Source organism: Gymnodraco acuticeps, unplaced genomic scaffold, assembly GCF_902827175.1.
Source record: "Gymnodraco acuticeps unplaced genomic scaffold, fGymAcu1.1, whole genome shotgun sequence".
Taxonomy (NCBI): Eukaryota; Metazoa; Chordata; class Actinopteri; order Perciformes; family Bathydraconidae; genus Gymnodraco; species Gymnodraco acuticeps.
In genome coordinates, this window is record NW_022990454.1 from 1,515,619 (window position 1) to 1,533,196 (window position 17,578).

Here is a 17,578-nt window from a genome sequence, read left to right on the forward strand (position 1 = left end):
CAATCTTTTGTAAAACAAATTTTGATCCCCAACAAATTACACACAATTCATTTGTGTGTCTCTCACTGATCTCTCTCTTTTTCTCCTGCAGTCTTCCTCTATACTGTTTAGAAAAAATGAGAGAGAGAGAAATTTGTGAAATGTTTGTTTCTGCAAAGTGCATGTAATGTGCATTGTACTTTAACTTTTTAAATGTTTAATGTTTTGAATTAAAATGTTATGTTAATGTTTAATATTTGAATGTTCTTTTTTATTGTAATAAAAACTTTGTTCAGTTTTCTTTCGTCTGAACTGTATTGTGTACATTTTAAATAGACTTAACTACCTGCGGTTTTCTCATCATTTGGGGCGACCATCTGTCATGCGGGGTAACCAATGATTGTCAATAACGGTACTAAATAAAAAATAGAATATCCATCCGTTTTGGATCAAATATTAATCAATGGTATACTATGCTTAAGTGGATACTATCTGTACACATTTTAAATCAGTTTTATGGGTTTTAGAGCAAAGATGGGTATTGTAACTGCATTACGAGGGAGACACTGCCATTATAGAATAAACTTGTGAAATCATGGTTTACAAAAAATTAAAGGGCACACAAGCCTGTCTTTCTTAAGATGTATATTTAATTACTGATACCTGTTAAAATATTAGTAATCTTAAGGAAATATATTAATTTTGGGATAAATTACGGTCGCCCCAAATGACTTTTATTAAGGCCATGTCCTAATTCAACTTTAAAAACACTAAAATCTCTTAATTTGGCGGTTTTGCATAAATGTATGTGTACACTACATTCCAAATGTTTGAACAATGGCCAAATATATCCTTATTTTTTGTATTTAAAAATTGGCCCTTTCAAAAGTCTTATCCGTCAATGACCCGGTGCTGAGGTGCTGGACTCCAGTGAACACTATTACGGGCACTATAGAGCACGCACAAAAGCACACGCAAACACACAGTACACCCGCGACTGTTACAATGAAGGCTCGATAATCAGCTCACGGCATATAGGCAGGGGTAAAGTGCTATTTTTTACAAGCAGTGGCGAGCCGTCAGGGCCCTCTAGGCCAGGGGTACTCAAATACAAATCTTAAAGGTCCAAAATAAATGTTTCAATAAGACAAAGGTCCGTTTATTACGGTCATTCAAACTTTTAAACAATTGCAACAAGATTCTTAACACGAGGTTGCAAAAACAAAAATAATCTGTATGCAGCAGTTTTCATTGTTATTGTGTCTGTGCTTGACCCCTCAGAGTCGCAGTGTAAGAGCTGCACAGTTATGAATAAAGGCAGCTGCACCCTCTTTCATTCAGCATTCCCATTATTGCTTTATAAATGTATTCCCCCCTTGTGTGTCCACTGAGGTTCGTCAGGCCCAACACATCTTCAACAAACTCCCCCTTTGCCTCATCATAACAACTCACAAACACCAGCAACTGAGCATTGTCAGTGGTGTCAGTGGACTCACCCACAGCTAAGGAAATGCACTGTGCATTTTTTATTCCATCACAAAACTGATGAATCAAATCACCAGCCAGTATTTATGTTCTTCTGGTTGCTGTGGAATCTGAGAGGGGGATTTGCTTGATTTGACCTGTTATTTCCTCTTTTTGTTTGCCTTCAACATGGTCTGCATCACTTCAGTCATGCATTCTTTTATACTGCAGTTATTATCCAGTGGAAAGTCCTTACCTACTGGCCTAGTTCAATCAAAGTGGTTACTTTTTTTTGGCTGGGCAGTGTAGTTTTACACCGTCTTATTTGACTTTCTCAGGACTTAAAACAGTTTTTTGGGGGCAGACCCCCTCAAAGAAAAAAATATATTTACACACATAAGGTCATCATCTTAATAGTTGTGTATGCTCATCCGTGAGCAGAGCATCAAGTTGACATGTCTATTACAGCTGAATGCGGCGATTACCATGTTGTTCAGCAAAACGCCTCACAAACGTATTAAGATCAACAGCTTTAGTGCGTTTTGATTCAATGCTGAGTACAGCCAAACTGACAGTCTCTTCTCTGTCAGTGTAGACCGCAAATACCTCATTCCTTCAGTGCTTGGGTCCGAATGCTTCTCGTTTTGCGCCGTCCCGTTCAAATGAAATCGCCGCCAATCATATGTCCACGCTCTCGCCAGGACCGGGGGAGGGGTTACATGACGTGCATCTTGTGCTGCATTCACTTGCACTCGGACATTAGAGACTTTCTCTCATAAATGTCCGATGATCCACAACTTTTCTTTCAAAACAAAGCTGCCAACTGGGGTGGCAGCTGGGGTGGCAAGGCCTATTTTTAGGGTGTCAGTTGCTACCCCGGTAGGTGAAACTAGGCTACTAGCTACAGTACAGATGGAACTAGATGAGCTGTTAGCTCTCGCTCTGAATTTTTTTTTTTTTTTAATTCTTGCTCTGACTTAGACAGGTTGAAAGAGACACACACATTTTTCCCACACGCATTCCGCGAAGACCCGCCCTACTGTGCCTCTGATTCGCAGATTGTTTGGGGGGAAAAAACGCTGACTGGATGCTGAATGTGATTGGACCAAAGCGTTGACACACACAGATGGAACACAGTGGAACAGTCAGACATGCAGAGCGCTGTTTGCAGTGGACATAGCGGAGAATTTTGACTCGTTGCGAATGCGTTGTGGCGATGTCTCACATATAATACAGAGAGATAATACATATGAAAAGTATAATTTGCTCAGAGTCCGGAGACAGTGGTGGTTCGGTCCGGATCCGGACCGGAGTCCGTAGTTTGAGGATGCCTGCTCTAGGCCCTCTGTGAGGGCCTAAGATATTCTAAAAAATAATATTTGAAAACATTAAAAAAACAACATTTTTTTTAAAATATTTTTTTAATATTTTTTGTTGTTACATTTTTCATTAGTTTTACCAAAATAACTTGATTTAATTGTATTTAAAATAACATTTCCAAAGAAATAAATCCTTCGAATCTGCATGTTCAGTTTCTGTTGGAATGTGAAGGGTTAAATGCCGTCTCTGCGAGTTACTGTGAAGACGGGAGGGCTTGTTGGTCCCTCTGTCGATTCACAGAGGGCCCACTATAGTAACTCAATGAGAGAGGAATGTCAAATGACTGTACAATTGACCAATCATATCTTCCCTCTAAATGGGCGGGCTTTATTTTCGCGGACTTTATGACAAGATCCGCCCGCTGTGAGGTCTATGCAAGTGGTGCAGTGATGCGTCCTAAAACACGGAAGTAAGCTGCGCTCGAGTTCCGCTACATCCATGGGGTTCCCTCGACACAAAAGCAATGGGATTTCTCCACAGGATTTTGGAAAATAGCTGGAAATAAGGTCTGTGGAAAACGAACCTGTTAGATAAATGCACGTTTTGTTCAGCCGGATAATATCCACATGTCTACCCTACTTTTATTATTTTCGAATCATAAATCTAATCGATAGATTTATGATTAGCATAAGTTCGTTCATGATGGCTCACTTCAGTGATAGTGATGACATTGTTGCGAAATTATTAACAGAGTATTTTTCAAGATTGAGTTACAATGATAAACTGGAGTGGCAAATGACCCGCCATCAAGTGCTTCAGGACAGGAGGATGGACTTTGTGTTTAGGTGATTTGATCATCAAAGGTAGGCCAAAGTGATTTTCAATGTGGGCCGCCGTGCTGACTTAATTCATTTGTAATTGTTACTTGGCTGTGGGTGCCCTGTCATGATAGGTGTTTATATAAATGGTGTTGTTTTGTGTGGTAGAGGGTCGCTGTCATTGATGCGTTTTGCAGCCCGGGCCGCTGTTTTGATATTCCGCTGAAGTCTACGCTGTGACGTAATTTCTCTTCTTTTTTTTCTTTTTTTCGAGGGAAGGGGGGTCAGAGGGCCTAGGTATAAAAGTCACGGCTCGCCACTGTTTACAAGTGTGGAGCGGACCTCACCTCCTCTAGGGAGGTCCGGGGGGATGCTCCCCCGGGAAGATTTTTTTTAAATATTGAAGTTAAAAGCATCAATCTGGTGCACTTTAAGAGCAACATTAAGAGATCTATGGATACATCTCTCAACACCCATATGAAACACAACTGTAAGCAGATGTTCTTTTTCTTTATGGATATTTTACAAATCACTCCCCTTTCAAACAGTATTCTTCTTTTACTGCCATATAGTATTTCATAACTGTTTTTCCTTTATTCTCTTGTTTTTTTATAATGATCATATGAAGGTGTGCCGCGGAAATAATCTTTTGAATAATTTGTGACCAAACCGTTTGAGACCCACTGAGATACCTTAGACTAAAGTTAACTATCTAAACACTCAGAGAGTCCTTTAGCTCACCTGAGTCTCTCAGTCTGAGAGGAGAGGACTCTCCTCCAGCTTGTGGAACAAACAGCTCCGTATATCCGTTAGTGCAGCTAGCTAACCAGATGCTAACAACACGGTCCCTGCTGCTGGCACCGGTCCCTCTCTCTCTCTCTCCCTCTCTCTCCCTCACACTAAATGTGCTATTTCCACACACACACACTCACACACACAGAGCCGAGCTTGAATGACACAAGCACACTTTTATTTCCATGCAACTCTCTGATTGGTCTGGTGTCTTGCCTCTGTTGCATTTAATGAACACGGGAAATTACAGTCCTGCCGTCCTCGCTAGTGTCATGATGAGGTTGACGTAAAGCACGGTTAATGTATTATATTATTGAGGTAGAATTGTCCGGGGCTACAGAAAAAACATTCGGGGCAGGCCAAAATATTATTTTACCAACAATATGTAATTTATTGGCTACATATTACACAGATTATGCACAGCGGGAGTAGCAATAACCGTCAAATAATAATTCAGACAGGGAAGCTCCGCACCCCCTGCCTGCCGCTAGGGGGTGCTGCAGCGCCCTCAGCACCCCCCTTCCCGCGCCCATGCTCCTGTGTTTTACAAGCGACTTATCAAGTAGGCTATTGGCGAACGGCATAAAACATGATTAAACATGATAGTATATAAAACCATGCTCGCATCTATACAACCTATAGAAATGCAAAACGGCGTCAGTTTAAAATAATTCTGTCCTTCTGTTTACCGCGTCAGTTATGAGAATACATTTCTTAACAAGATAACATTTCCGTATTTATTTATTTCTCCAAGTTATGTTTTTGTGTGCACTGAGGAGTCTCAAACAGGCGTTTGTTTAATCATTTTAAGATTGGCTTTAATCAATTTGTGAAAATGAATTCTTCATATGAATGAGAGGTAACATCATATCGTCTCTCCCGTTTTTGTGCTTTTGACGCATGGGTCAGAGTTTGCGTGGAGGACCGCACATTTTCCCATCAAGTTAGTTTTTTATAAATCGCAAACAGTGCGTAGAAACTGGCGTACGCCATCTTTTGTGCGTACGCACCGTTTATAAATGAGACCCCTGAGCTGTAGTTATCAGCCTCTCAGTCTGACAGGAGAGGACTCTCCCTCCAGCTTGTTGTAGAAACAGCTTATAATATCCGTTAGCTCTGAGCTAGCACCAGATGCTCTCTCTCGTGCTCTCCCCCTCTCTAAGAATAATCCATTTTATTTATAAGCGCACTTTTCATTTGCGTAAACAAAACTCAAAGTACTACAGAGTAAAAAGGGTGAAATAGAACAACAAAAACTATTAAAACTATTAAAACAACAGAATAAAAGCAGTGACATGTATGCCGGCATGGCAAAATGTGGGTTTTTTAAAAAACTAGTCAAAGGCAATTTTTTTAGGCGTTTTAGGCCTTTTTTAAAAGCATCCACAGTCTGTGGTGTCCTCAGCTGGTTTGGGAGGGCGTTCCACAGTCTCGGAGCAGCGGAGCAGAAGGCTCGGTCTCCCATGCATTTCAGGTTCGTCCTGAGAGGAAGGAGGAGGTTTGCCTTTTGTGATCGTAGGTTCCTCGTGGAGGTTTGTGGGGTGAGCAATTATTTGATATAGGAGGGAGCATTTCCATGTATGCACTGATAAGTGAACAGGGTGATTTTGTAGTCAATCCTGAGTGAGACAGGGAGCCAGTGCAGTAGTGTTGCACGGTGTACCGATACTTGAAAGGTACCGCGATACCCTGTCGTTAAAAACGTTACGATTCCTCCGTTTCATTAGTATCGGTAGGCTACTTTAAGAATAACGGGGAAAAGTACTCCGGTGAGAAAGCGCCGTTTTAATAAGAGCCATGGGCGTCGCCTGGGGTAGGCATCCGGGGCTAAAGCCCCGGATGTTTTTTCTTTAGCCCCGGACAAATTCTCCCTCAATAATATAATACATTAACCGTACTTTACCTAGAGGACGGCAGGATTGTAATTTCCCGTGTTCAGTGAATGCAACAGAGGCAAGACACCACCAGACCAATCAGAGAGTTGCATGGAAATAAACTTGTTTTATTGGCTGACAGTGACAGGTACGTACCTCTCCTCTGTGACAGTGTTTAAACTTTCAGCCGCGGACGCGGAGTTTCTGAAGATGGACATTAGACATTTTTTTAATAAAAAAGACGGCAATTCTCAAATGGTGGCTCACACAACAACCCCAGAGCCACCACCTGAGCCAGGTGAACAAGGTATGTACATGTCAGTAAACTTACAAGTTATGTCAACATGTAAGCAAAGCATAAATTATAGCTACGTTGACGTTACTTTGAATCGCGTGGGTAAGCTAAACCGTTAGCAAGTAGCTATAGCTAGCCAGATATATTAAATAAACACTTTGTCATACAATCTAAATGTTGTGTTTTTTAGCGTTACCTGGTGATTTCAAAGAAAGCTCTCTGGGAAATGTTGACTTACTGTCAGTGTTCGACATGAAGCTAGAAGCTACCTTACATTACACAGTTGATCCTGAGTCCTGTCAGTTAAAGTGTTTCATAGTTAGCTTAGCTAAGCATCAACCTAGCACTGAAATATATGGATATTATGTGACAGTATTTCTGAGAAAAAGTCAGCTGAAATGGTGGCATAGTTGCCACTGCTTTACGTGTCGACAGCATGTTTGAACGTATTTGCAGCAGTAAATGTGGCTGTTTGGCCACTGACGTTGCCATAACAATACCTGCATTTAAATGTGCAACCTCTTTTGTGACAGATTTTTGCAAGAAATTATAATTCTTCTGATTGATATTTCCTATTGACAGCTAGTTTCTATGTGAACATTATGAGATGGACAGCCAGCTAACAAGCTTTTTATACAAATATTTCAGATCAAAGCTAATCCAGTGGGGCTCCTGAAAGGGGGAAGGGACACTATGCTCCCAAATATTAAGCCTTGATCCCCATCTTAAAATTGATATGATCCAAAAAATATCTGCATTGTCGGAGGCCTTTTTTCCTCATTATCATGTCAAATTGTACAGCTTTCCTTAGTGTTGAATGCAGAAAGATGACTATATTAGAGTATTAAGTGAAAATGACTATATTAAAGTATTAAGTGAATTACTCAAACTGCATTTGTATAGGAATGATTCTGTCCTATTGGCAGATAACTACTCTTAACACTGATATCTAACAAGAGGTTTCCAATGTAAATTTAACTATTTTCAATTGGTTAGTATTACATTGTGTGAGAGTGTGGTGACACTCATTTTAATGAAGACACATTTGTGTATCTTGAAATTCGTTTATTTGACAGAGCTGGAAACTGATTGACTTACATAATTGTTTGTGTTTACCTACACAGTCATCACAGATGAGCCAAACAGAGTAGAGGATGAAGAAAGGAGAACAGGAGAAAGGGACACACAAGAAGGAGATACAACAGACAAGAACAACAATGGAGACAACAATGAACAGGAACACCAGAACAGACAAGAGTCAATGGGTAACATGACTGATTTAGGGACTGCAGATACAGGGCCAAGGCAAGTGAGACATCACTGCTTTCCATCCAGCATGTTTGGCCAGCAAAAGAGATCATTTCAACCGCAAACAGCAATTGATGAGGGATTATTATTTCCTCCTTCCATCCCTTTTTTCTGTTTAATCTGATTACTAACAACTTCTAATAATTTGACATAGTTTATGATTTAATTGGAAAATGAAGTGTTTTTAAATAATAAACCTGTTTCTGATTCTGATTCTTTGATTTCTTTTTGACATATGGATGTTGAGAGATGTATCCATATCTCTTAATGTTGCTCTCAAAGTGCACAAGATTGATGCTTTTAACTTCAATATTTTAAAAAAAGTCTTCCTGGGGGACCCCAGAGGAGGTGAGTTCCCCCCAAAATAGCACTTTATCTCTGCTTATGTAACTCCGGTGTAGTGTCCCCTCGGCAACAGATCACTCAGAGCTGATTACTTTCCTGCATTTCAATGGACATTATATAAAAAGGACACGTGAGCTGCATTGCTTAAGAGATCCTCTCATGCTATCTCTTTTACAAAATAAGTGTCCAGTCAACAACAAAACATCAGTGATCGTATAGTGGTAGTATATTTTTCACAAGCAATGTGAAACATTAAACTTGTTCGCTGGGCATGTCAAAAACCTCCCTGCTTTGATCAAGACTTTAGGGAGCCTTTAGCCCCTCTAGCAAAGGGACTGGAAAGCAAGCTTTGACAATTTGCCGGTGTGTCCTTGGGCAAGACACTTCACCTGAACTTGCTCCTGTGGGTATTGTCCACAGTATCTGACCATTGCATGTATAATATATGTGTAATGTGTGTATATGTAAAGCGCTTTGAGTCATTGAAAAAGCGCTATAATAAATGTAAGGAATTATTAATTATTATTAATTCAGTACCATCTACATGCTGTCATGTTCCAGACACTGCTCTCAACCACTCAGGGCCTGCACAAATACCTGCAGAAAGAAACAATTGACTTGGTGCAGGCTGTAGATTACAAAACAGCAGTTGAGAACACACTGAAAAGTTACCGAAGTAACGAGAAAGCACATGAGGTCTATGACAAGACCAGGGCCCTGTGCAATGATCTTGATATTCCCGAAACTGTGACACAGAGGAAGAAGCGTAGAAACATGGAAGACTTTGTAGTCGAGTCATCATGTGGAGCAATGTGAAACATTAAACATAAATAAACTGGTGTACAAAACTCACATACCTGCATTTCAATGGACAGCATAAAAGGACACGTGAGCTGGGTTCTGGTGCTCAGATTAGCTATTGATGATCACGTTGATAAATCATATAAAACAAATAGCCAATCACACAAAAAACATGTTGCTGTGACTGTGAGCATTAAACAATTAACATTAAACTAAACAAACACAACAGTACGTTATTGTCCTTATAAAATAAAAACATACATTTTGTCCACCGAGATAATACAGGCACCTTACCCTCAAGTGATCCTCAGGTGCTATGAGAATCTCCCACAATGCATTGCCGTAACAAAGCTAATGCAGGCACACGTTTGTGACACCAGATGGTGCAATTGTGTATGTGAAATTGTAGAAATGTAGAAAATTCGACTGTAGCGCCGCCACTGTGGGCTAAGCCCCGAATGTTTCCAGGTCCAGGCGACGCCCCTGTTCAGCGCTCTGCTTCCACTCCCTGCACTGCAGCCTTGCCTGCAGTCCCGCCCCTCTCAAGCACGTTCTAAGTCCCTCCCCTCTCTCGTGCACTCGGCCACGCGCTATCTGCCAGAGCATGTGAGAAAACGAGAAGCATGGCTGCAAGTGGGAGTGCAACTGCCGCTGCGCCTCGGCTTGTTGACAAAAAAGACGCCAGAAGCTAAATTTGGAGGTATTTGAGCTATATCTCTGACAGTGAGGGCAAGCCTATGGACACCACGAGGCCTGTCTGTAAGAAATGTTTTAGATCCCTGCAAACCAAGGGAGCCAACACATCAGACTTGGCTAAGCACCCGCCGACCGGAATCCAGAGCTGTTTAAAGAATTTAAAGACAGACAGGTTAGCGAATGTGATAGATAACATAATTACATCATGCTCAAGCCCATGCCCTCAAATCTAAGTCAAACAAGTGTAATTTATTTTGTGACAAACGAACGTTTTCGTAGTTTGACGAGGCAATTAACCAGTTAAGCCCTGAGCCTGTTTTTCAGGTTTCAGGCTCGAAAATGCCACTAACACAACAAATGATATATCTTCACTTCTAAAAGGGGTAAATTAATAATTATTTTTCTCAAAGCAAGGTTACATCTGTGAGTTGGATGTAGAAGTGTCAGAATCAATATAGATGTTTTTATTTTAAAGTAAATTCAGATGGAACATAGTAAAAACATGTAAATTCTAATGTCCACCTAAAAAAAAACCTTTACTTATAGTGAAAACCACCCTTGCATGATGGGTTAGTAGACTAAAAGCTTTAGGAATCCAAACTATAACATATAATAAGTACCCTGTATCAAGATTGATGCAAAACAAGTGAAATGTGACCTTTTTAGAGAGATTTAGAAAAATAAAGTCTAAGCGGACTCACCTCTGGGTAATTTGGGAACCATCGGTTCCATTTGAACTTTTTCACTGTAAAAATAATTGTATTACTTTGAATTATCACTATAGGTATTCATTCCATCCAAATACAACTGTTGTGAAAAAAAACATAGGCCTACTCTTACAGTGAGCCTCTGAATTAGCCCCGAGCGAAAAATGCTAACCTATTACAGCACCGAAAATCACTCCTCGCTCCCTTATTACTTATCCTAGCTGCACATCCAACACATTGTTTATGATCGCAAGGAGACACATAATCTAACGGTGCCCACCTGAACAGCCCAACACTGAAAGATACAAACTTGCGACGTTATCAACAAAAACGTACATCAAAACAAATGGCGCTAGCGCTAATGCGCTAGGCTAACAATGACTTACCTTCCTCGTTGTCTGGTCTAAACTGGTCTTCAATGGCATTAAAACGATAAAAACGATGATGTAGTTAATCCATAGATTAATATCCAATGGGGCTGTGTCCCCTTTGAAATGTTCTGATAATCTATAAGCAATAAAACTGCAATTCCGTTATCTGCTGTCCGCTCTGTGCTCCGTGCGCTCTGGGTCCTGCTGCATTTCCTGCTTCGTTACGTTGTAAACAATAAATGAAGTGGGCTGCGTAATGTTGGCACGCTGGCTGGCATTCTTTATAATTTGCGCAGGACCATATCTCTGGAACCCATTGGTCGATTCGTGTGATTTACACCTTTTTCTTAACCATCAGAACCAATAGAATCGATGGGCAGTTCCCAAATCTACGTAAACATTACCATAGCGGACGTAATAGAGAAGCAAACGAAGCATATCTGAAAGTGCAAGCCTGGACGGTAATACTTTATACCGAGTATATTGCCATAAATATGATGATTGATTAACAGTGACACAAAGACATTGGATTAACCTTGAGATGCGTTTTTATTCCGTTGAACACAACTTTTGATCACAAATCAAAAAAGGTAAGACGTAATTATTGTAATATTTTTGAAACCGGATGTTGTTTACTTTCTCTTTTCTGGCTGATAGCTCCAGGAATTCGAGGTCGGACAGTGATGACATTACATGTGTGGAATCTGTGGAGTGTCAGCTTTAAATCGTATATCTTGTTTGTGCAGTTAAGATAGTAATAAGGGCATTTCTACCGTGTGTTGTGTGTAAAAAAGCGTTAGCATTTTTTCGCTCAATGCTAATTCAAAGACTTGGTATTAGTCTTTTTTTTAGCTAACAATTGTTCTTATTGTCAGTTAGCAGAGTTTCTTACCTTTAAAAGGGTATGAAACATTAATAGTTTCATAAATGTTAAGAAGCCCTGAGACATGTGAGAAGAAAAAAAACTGTGGGAGGGGTCCACTGGGGGGACCTTCGGGCTTAACTGGTTAATAGCTATGTTTTAGTGACGTTCAAGATAATTAAACATGACTTAAATTGTTAGTATAACCTTAAGAAATGAATTGCACATAATAATTCCCACGGAGCTGTGAGCACTTATACATTTATGTGACGCTTTTGCTCTCGTGTATCCTCCCTTTCGTCTCCTCCTCCCTCACCCCTCCTCCCTCACCCCTCCTCGACTCCTCCGTGTGCATTTTAGCTATTGGGACGTCCTTCAAAATGGCGTGTCTTGATCGATTTCTGGGTCAAGTCCCGGAGGAGGGGAAGAGAGGAGTCGAGGAGGGGTATTGGGATGAGGCTAGGGAGAGACAAATAATTACACATGGCGCTCTCCAAGAAGAGGAAAGTGGACAGTGAGAACAGAGCTTTTAACCCTGAGTGGACTCATTCATGTTCATCCTGCCCAATGGGAGCACAGAACCAGTGTGTCTCATTTGTTCAGACACCGTGGCGCTCATTACAAGTGCCAAAACGCCACTATGAGACAAAATACAAAGTGTTTGATCAAACATTCCCTCTCAAGTCAGAACTGAGGTCACAGAAAATAAGCAGTCTCAGAGCCCAATATGATAAAACTAAATATCGTTCCAGGGCAGGCTAACCGAGGCTAACCAATGAGCACCTGCATGTGTGTATGAGAATGGCCCTGACACCATTTCAGCCCAGATTTAAACTCCAGGCAGGACAAGCTCCAGCTCAATTCTCGCACTGAACAGAACAAAGTGAGTGAGGGACTACAATATAAGAGGGAAAGAGAAACTTTAAAACTGTTCAATTGTTATGATGTGTAAAGACTGATATTGTTCTATAATCGTCTGAAACAGTTAAGTCATGATGTGAAACGGTTAACAAAGAAAAAGGGAAACTCAAGCTGCTGCTACACTTTATTTTATTTATCTAAAATTAAGCACTTTTAAGATGCACACATTTTCAAAAGCTATTTTATTTATTTTCTCTATTTTATTTTTAAATGCAGCCAGAGAGGAACATTACACATATCCAAAGTATTTACTGTATATCTGTATAGTTCAATGTTAATTTACAATAAATATTGTTGTTTTTGAATTGTACTTTCTTTATTTGATTGGCAGTCAGTTGTTGATTACATGCAGACGTTGATTAAAGCTACAGGCTACTTCAATATATCACACTAATTCATAAAGCAAGTTAGACATATTGATGTTCCGGACCTTTGCATGTGGAGATTTTCTCTAACTGGACCTCGTTGAATTTTAGTTGAATACCCCTGGTGTAGGGTGTGATCTACTTCCAGGGCTTTGAAGAATATCCCTCACCACCTTCATCATGCCAAAAGCCTTCTCTATAATTGATCGAGCTCTGGCATGGTGAAGATGAATAGCGCCTCCACTCCTCTCCTTTCTGTTTCTCATAGAACTAATAAGGTTATCTGGTGCACTCAGACATGGGTAATAATAATAATAATAAGGTAACACATTCACCATCAACTAGTTGTTAATTAACATGCTTATTAGCAGTATATAGGCTTTTTATTAGTCATTATAAAACACTTATGAATGTGTTATTCTACATAACCATATTCTACAAGTAATAAGCCATTAGTTGAGAGTTTTTCCTCAGTAGTACCACAAGAATGGTAATTCTCGCATAATAACACTTAACAAATATGATCTATTCTTATGTAACAACAAGACATGAAACTATAAGTGTCAATTGTGTCTAAATAACTCAAAAAGTGGTTTATTATCAAAATAAACAATAATAATACAAAAAGAATACAATAAAAATACTATGCAATACAAAAAAAAATTCTATTGCCACAACTGTCTGTAAAAAGAATTAGCCACATCTTTAAAAATGAGTGAACTTTATGTACAAAACGGGTCAGGGGTGAAAAAGGTGAGAAGGATATTATCCCTCTAGGGGGGTCCGGGGGCATGCTCCCCCGGAAGAACATTTTTGAATATTCAGTATTTTAACCTGTTAAACCCCGAGCCTGTTTTTCAGGTTTCAGGCTCGAAAATGACATTCCCAGAACAAATGACCATATCTTCCCTTCTAAAAGGGTTAAATTAATAATCTTTTTTCTCAAAGTAATGATAAACCTGTGAGTTGGATGTAGAAAAGTCAGATTCAATATAGATGTTTTTTATTTTAAAGAAAATTCAGATTGAACATGGTAAAAAACTGTAAATTATAGTGTCCGTCCACAAAATATTTTGTACTTATAGTGAAAACTAACCTTGGATGATGGGTTAGTAGACTAAAAGCTTTAGGAATCCAAAGTACAACATATAATAAATACCCTGTATCAAGATTGATGCAAAACAAGTGATATTTGACCTTTTTAGACAGATTTAGCAAAAAAAAACCTCTTCTGGGGCCATTTGGGTGGATTTTCCATATCTCTGGCCCCCCTTGCTCGATTTTGACATGTGACATCTCTTTCTGACAGTCAGAGCCAATGGAATTGAGGGGAACTCCCACATAGTCCTTATTTGGTCATGTGTATGTGTGAGACTGCTGCATCGCCGAGACCGGAAGCAGCAGCTAGCTGTGGTGGCTACCATTAGCAGCTAGCATTTACTCTCCGATTTTTACATAAAAATGGAATTATGGATTATAAATTCAATCAGTTTTTTATACATGGACGTTAAGAACCTATGGATTAACAGATTCAGCCACGTTTTTTCTCATTTTAATGCCATTGAACACGTACTTTGATCAGATTGACAGCTACTTGTGAGACGATCTCCCTAGAAGCTTCGTAAAGGTACGTGTTGTGATGACTGTATTTGCTTCCCCTGTCGCGAGTCCGGATCACTCAGTGATGATACTATATACCTACATAATCTATGGAGTCTCAGCTTTAATCGGATATATTGTATGTGCAGCTATGATAAGTAATAAGGGTACTTTTATCTTGAGTTCTGTGCCAATGTCCGTTAGCATTTTTCGCTCAGGGGTAATTTAGATGCTTCTTGTGAGACTTGTGTTTTGTTTTGGTAAACATGCTTTGTATCGGCAGTTAGCTGAGATTATTTCCGTTAATCTGGTATAACACATTAATAGGTTCTTAAATATTAAGATCCCCTGAGACACAGTATCGTGCTTAACAGGTTAAAGCATCAATCTGATGCATTTTGAGATGCTTTTTTTTTGCCAACCTGGGGAGAGCTGGAGAAACTTAACTTCAGCCATGAGTCAAAAATATTATGGCCTCCTTACTATGTGGTGATGTTTTTCAGGTTTCAGGCTCGAAAATGACATTCCCAGAACAAATGACTATAACTTCACTTCTAAAAGGTTTATATGAATAATTGTTGTTATCAAAGCAAGGTTACATCTGTGAGTTGGATGTAGAAGTGTCAGAATCAATATAGATGTTTCGGTGTCGTACACCTAGTACATTCAGATGGAACATAGCAAAAACATGTAAATTCCTGTCTCCGCCTAAAGAAAACCCATTACTTATAGTGAAGACCAACCTTGAATGATGGGTTAGTAGCCTAAAAGCTTTAGGAATTCAAAGTATAACATATACCCTGTACCCTGTATCAAGATTGAGGCAAAACAAGTGACATTTGATCTTTTTAGAGAGGTTTATGAAAATAAAGTCCAGGTGGAATAAGCTTTGGTCACATTTGGGCACATTTGGTTCCATCAATGCCATTTGACCTTTTTCAGGTACCAGACTATAAAAATCATTGTATTACATTGAATCATCACTATAGGTATTCATTCCACCGAAGAAAAAAAAAATTGTAGGTGTGTGTGTAGGTGTGTATGTGTAAGTGTAGCTGTGTGGGTATGTGTAGGTGTGTATGTTTAAGTGTAGGTAGCTGTGTGGGTATGTGTAGGTGTGTAAGTGTAGCTGTGTTGGTGTGTATGTGTAAGTGTAGCTGTGTGTGTATGTAACTGTACCAACGCACTATACAATAAAACTACACTGTAGGTCATTGTGTGTAAGTGTACTTGCACAATAAAAAAAATGGAAACATAGGTAACATTTGACTCCAGTAGGTGCAGGGCCTTCAGCAGGGCCTTCAGCAAACTCCAACAATTCTGCAGCAAGCTGCTCCCTGAAAGTCTTCTGGGTGTGTGGCTTTGTCCTGCTGGGGTCACTCCTCATCTAACAAATGTGGAAAAACAAAGAGATTAGATTAATTCACTGGCTTATATTTATAGGATAATATTAGACTATAAATGAATAATATTACACCAAATAAATAAGTAAACACATGTATATTCATTCACTGGCCATTCATTTAGAAAATGTAACTCCAAAAAGACAAGTAACACTATTTAGCATTTTGCCTAATCATTCCTGTAGCTTCTTGGCTAAGCTAACACTGTGATGCAGTTCCACCAAACACAAAAGTAATATATAAAAAGGATAATATTGGACTATAAATGAATAATATTACACCAAATAAATAAGTAAACACATGTATATTCATTCACTGGCCATTCATTTAGAAAATGTAACTCCAAAAAGACAAGTAACACTATTTAGCATTTTGCCTAATCATTCCTGTAGCTTCTTGGCTAAGCTAACACTGTGATGCAGTTCCACCAAACACAAAAGTAATATATAAAAAGGATAATATTGGACTATAAATGAATAATATTACACCAAATAAATAAGTAAACACATATATATATTCATTCACTGGCCATTCATTTAGAAAATGTAACTCCAAAAAGACAAGTAACACTATTTAGCATTTTGGCTAATCATTCCTGTTGGCTAAGCTAACACTGTGATGCAGTTCCACCAAACACAAAAGTAATATATAAAAAGGATAATATTGGACTATAAATGAATAATATTACACCAAATAAATAAGTAAACACATGTATATATTCATTCACTGGCCATTCATTTAGAAAATGTAACTCCAAAAAGACAAGTAACACTATTTAGTATTTTGCCTAATCATTCCTGTAGCTTCTTGGCTAAGCTAGCACTGTGACGCAGTTCCACCAAATACATAAGTAATATATAAAAACAGAGAGATTACATGCCTTTCCCGTGGTGGAAGTTCAACATCCGAGAACTCCGAGAACTCTGTTCTGGCTGCTAGCTCAGTGAGTTTGTGTCCTACAGTGATGATACTTATAACAAAATAATCTGTGGAGTATCAGCTTTCAGATGATATGTAGTTTGTGCAGAAAATATTAAGTTTTAAAGATCGTTTTTTCTAGTTAGCACCGGAAGTAGCATCTGCCCGTTTTAGCTAAGGGCTAATGCTAACGCTTCTTGTGAGACTTGTGTTTTGTTTCGGTAAAAATGGTTCGTATCGTCAGTTAGCTGAGATTCTTCTCGTTAATCTGATATAACACATTAATAGGTTTTTAAATATTAAGATGCCCTGAGACACAGTGTCGTGAAAAAAAAAACAGGGTCCCCGCCGGCGGGGACCTTCGGGCTTAACAGGTTTAATACCTGTTACTTTACAGATGTGGATGAATGATGTGAAATCTAATCAAGTGTTGAATCAGACTTTAGTTCCACCTGGAGTAAATCCACAAGCTACCCTGCAGTATCCAAAGTCATTCAAACTAGCTGCACCTTTACCAGCTTTGAGAACACTTTCATGATCAATCATTATAAAACATATCATATATATTATTCTGAAATGGACCAATCTGCACAACGACTACTTTTACTGTCGCTACTTTCACTATATTTTGATGAGAATACTTTTCTACTTTTACTTGAGGAACATTTTGAATGCAGTACTTTTACTAACAGAGTATTCCTACACTCTGGTACTTCTACTTTTACTCAAGTACAAGACCT